Raw genomic sequence first — 4,614 nt, forward strand, 5'->3', positions numbered from 1 at the left:
AGCTGGTCCTTCAGAGCTTTTTACCTATAACATGTTTTTCGATGAAAGTTATTTAATGTACTGGAGATAACTGTGACTTACTGATCAAATATTTGAATACTTATACTTACCTGGGATTTCATTTCTGCTGAAAGAAAAAGGAAGAACAGGACTCACTAAAAAAAAAAAACAAACTTTATAAATGAAAGTAAATATCTTATCACACACTATCACTTTTGGAAGCAGCATAGAGGGGCAGTCAACGGTAAAACACTGGTGAAATAGGTCAAAACTCTGGGCCAAAATCCATTATCATTATCATCAGTGACAGTACCACAACTGTGCCCTTCAGAATTAATAATCACTCCTAAGAAACTTCATTTGGCATCAGAAGATGTGTTTAAGAGAAACACTCTGGGAGGTTTTGAATCAGACTTGGTTTTTTGTTAGCCAAGTTACAGGAGAATTTTTCAAGTGGGGGGAAGGGAAGAAGGAAGCGGACCAGAAAGAGAATTTAAGTCATCTTCTATAAAACAACAAAGCACTGATAGTTCCAAATATTATGTCAGAAACTAAAATGACTCATATAGGCTCAAGTGGTTTATCAAACCTATAAAAAGACTACACCAGCAGTCCCCTTTTATCTGTAGAGTTCAGACACTAAAACAAGGAATATTTTAGGTTAAAACCTTATCTCAAGAGAATCATATACACTTCACATGAATAAAAATACCTGAAACCAAACATTTTTAAAAGCTCCAATACCCAAAATATAAAGAAAAATATTAATCCAGAAGACTCAACCAATCCATGATAATCACAAAACGGCTGGGCAATCTCTATCTCCCTTCCACATTAACCATGCATCCCATGGAAGACCAAGGGAGATCAGACCTTCCAGACTTACCTTCCAGACCTTCCAGACACCTGGCTGCTGCAAAATTCTATGGAGACTCCTTGTGGAACAGCAGTTTCCCATCTCTTGTGTCTCTCCCTGTCGTGATCGTGATCATGATCATGCAGGAAGCAAGTCTGGCTGTGCTATTTCTTATCATTGTCTGTCACCCATCTGCAACATGGTATTGTACAGATAAGGAGAAAGTAGTTGCCTTTCCCCCAGAAGGTTGAGGCTCAGGTACAGGGGTAATTCTCCTGTGCACACAGTCATTATTTAGGCCGACTCAGTGACTTCAACAGGCTTAATCATGTGATCAGGTTTGTTGCCAGCTGTGTAATGCTCCCACATCTGTAGATAGAGCCGCTCTAGGTCCATCGTGTATTGTTTGGTGTTGAACAGAGGGCTAGATGTTCTCTGCTTCCAGACTTTGCCAAGAATTTTCTTCAGGTATTCTAGATCAGTTCCCAGTTTCACAGCTATGTCTTCATATTCTTGTCTATTTTTAGCAATAAGCTCAAGACAGCCTAAACAAGTGAGCTGGGAAGATGCAACTTGGGAAGCAAGAGTCTCTCCTGGCATAGTCACCATGGGTGTCCCGGACCAAAGGACATCCATCCCTGTGGTGTGTCCATTACAGAGTGGAGTGTCCAAGCAGACATCAGCCAGCTGGCCTCTCCGAACATGTTCCTCTTTAGGAGCAACAGGTGAAAAAATGATACGGTTCTGGGGAAGGCCCATATTTTGTGCATACTGTTGAATATTAGGTTCTCCTACTGCTAGAAAATGCAACAGCCACAGTACACTATTGGGAACACGCTTCAGAATATTTGCCCACATCTGCAAAGTAGATGGGTCAATTTTATATAACTGATTGAAGTTACAGTACACGATGGCATCTTCCGGTAACCCGTACTGAGAACGTGTGGTTACAATAATGGTACGGGGAACCTCCTCTCCAGTGGCAGCCTTAACGTTGATCTGGGTAGTTGCCAGTCCATTGCTAAGACTGAATCCATTAATTGTTATCTGAATTTGTCCTCTGTTAATCATTTCAATAACTGCCTCTGCAGTAGTATTCATAGGAATGACAGGCATATTAAGAGCTGTATTGCTGCTGTCTGCGTTGTCTCTTCCACCAGGACATTTCATCTGGACAATTTGCACATCTGGGAGACTATCAAGAAATGCTTTGAGGTCGATGCCATTCAGTACAATCCGACTGTCATAAATGTGCCCATTGGACTTAAAATCGATGACTGCTTTCTTCTTCAGGTGAGGGAACATATTAGCATGATCACCAATAAAGAAAGTATGGGGCATATAAGCCAGTTTCTCAGAATACTGCTCAGCAACTTCAGCAGGTGAAGTTTCCTGATCAGTGATGATATAATCCATGAAAAGCACGCCACTGGTCCCAGGGTAGCCCAGCCACATTGCCTGAATAGGAGCTGGCCTGAGAGCAAAGAGTTCATTTCGAGCACCCCTGGTATAACCATTCAGATTTACAAGGATGTGTATACCATCTTGATGGATGCGATCAGCTGCTTTCCCACTGCATGGAATCTGAGAAAAATCAGTGAAATGATGGGCTTCTGCCATCACCTTCGCTCGGAAGTTTGTGCCGTCATCTGGGCTCAGGGCATAACAGAAGACCTCAAATTTATCAGGATTGTGCGTGCCTGGAATAGACTGCATAAGATGAGAAGTAGGATGATTCCCAAAGTCAGAACTCACGTACCCTACACGCAGTCGACCATCACTGAGCTTCAAGTCTTTTGGATGTTCGTACGGTGGTTTATGAAGGACACTGATCTCATCCAAGCAGAGGTTCCCATGGCTCTCAGCAATAGCCTTCCTGAAGCCATGAGAAAGAGGATAGAGCATACTATGATGAGGCTGCACAGAAGGCAACCTATTCTTCTCCAGCTGGTCAGCCACAATGCTGACCAACTTCTTCATTCGCTCATCATAGTCTGTCCAATCACAGACAATCTGCAGGCAATGAGCCAAATCACAATAAGCGTCAGGAAAATCAGGTTCAAGCTTCAGAGCAGCGCGATAAGAAGCAATTGCTTCTGGAATATTCCCTGAACACTTGTGAATGGAAGCCAGATTGCTGTGGGCATCCGCAAGCGCAGGGTTAATCTGAATGGCACGAGTATAACACGGCAAGGCTCCCTGAACATCCTGCATCTCCTTTAGAGTGTTTCCCATATTACAGTAGGCCTCAGCAGAGGTAGGACTGATTCGAATAGCTTCCTTATAATGCATCAGAGCTTCCTGCAGTTTCCCCTGCTGCTGCAATACACTTGCTAAATTTGAATGGGCAACAGCAAACTCTGGGAAGACTTCTAATGCTTTACGATACAAGCGAACTGCCTCTTCAATGTTTCCCTGGTCTCCTTTGATATTGGCTAGGTTATTCAGAGAGTCTGCATGGGTGGGGCACAGCCGCAGAGCTGTGTTATAACAACCTTCTGCTTCGGCAACACGGCCCTTCTCTTCCAGAGCGTTGGCTAGGTTGCTGTAAGCATCAGGGAAATGTGGTTGCAATTCAATAGCTCGCCTGTAGGTGTCTATTGCCAGATCCATCAGGCCTTGCTCATAGTATACACCAGCCAGTTTGGCACGTACCACTGCATGATTTGGACTCAAGCTTAGGGCACAAAGGTAAGCTGCCACAGCTCTGTCAAATATCCGTGCCTCTTTCAAGACATTTCCTAAATTGATATAAGCATCCAGAAAATTGGGGTCAAGGGTGACAGCCTTTTCAAAGTGATGAATTGCAAGCCAAACCTCCCCTAGTCCATTGAAAACACAGCCAAGATTACTCCAAGCTACTGCAAAGTTCGGTTGCGTCTCCACTGCTTTCAAATAACATGCCTTGGCTCCTTCCAAGCGACCCAGGGCTTTGAGCAGGTTCCCCAGGTCACTGCGAACACAGTACAAATCAGGATTGTATTGAAGAGCAGAGACGTAAGCTTGTACTGCCCCTTCCATGTCGCCTGCTGCTACCAAAGCGGCTGCCAGGTTAATATAACCATCGATGAAATCTGGTTTGAGACGTAATGCGTGCTGGTAATGCTCAATTGCTTCCTGCAACTGCCCTCATTCCTTGTACACATTCCCCAAATTCGAATAGGCTTCTGCCAGAAGAGGGTTCTGTTTAATTGCCAGAGTACTAAAGTGGGCAGATCTGTCCAGCCTTTGACACTGGAAGTGTAGAGATGAAAGTAGAAAATAAAAGAATAGGATGTGATTTTTAGTCGTTACTACTTTTGCAAAAATTAGAAAATACAAAACAATTCGGTATTTCAAATACATACATATGTTTAAAATAACTATAAAGGTGAGTTGGGAGATTACATATTAAATGGCCCAAATGGTGCTATATAGGGGAAAATAAAGGAAATAAATCTGGCAGAGGAACGTTGGGGCCAAAACCAATCTTAAAAGTATTAGAAAATAGAGTGACCATACACACTGATGATAGAGTGACATGAACTGAGGCATATGGTCCCTTTTGAGTAAATGCCTTAAATACAAACTACAAAAATAATGTCATAAGATTTACAAGCACTATAAAAATATTTAGCAGTATTGCAGTAGATAGTAGAAATATATAACCTTTCAACTTAAATAAAAACAAGACTGATGAAATATCATCTTTGTTCCCATGTCATCCATGCTAAGGAAGAAATAATAAATCAGCTTTCAAGATAGAATTTTTTACAATG

At 42.4% G+C, this 4,614-nt stretch overlaps 1 pseudogene; it reads right to left on the reverse strand.

Moving 5' to 3' along the window:
- Window positions 1–1,150: 1,150 nt before the first annotated feature.
- Window positions 1,151–4,201, reverse strand: LOC136118298 (UDP-N-acetylglucosamine--peptide N-acetylglucosaminyltransferase 110 kDa subunit pseudogene; annotated as a pseudogene).
- Between the last annotated feature and the right edge of the window lie 413 nt (window positions 4,202–4,614).

This window comes from Phocoena phocoena, chromosome 1 (genome assembly GCF_963924675.1).
Source record: "Phocoena phocoena chromosome 1, mPhoPho1.1, whole genome shotgun sequence".
Lineage (NCBI taxonomy): Eukaryota > Metazoa > Chordata > Mammalia > Artiodactyla > Phocoenidae > Phocoena > Phocoena phocoena.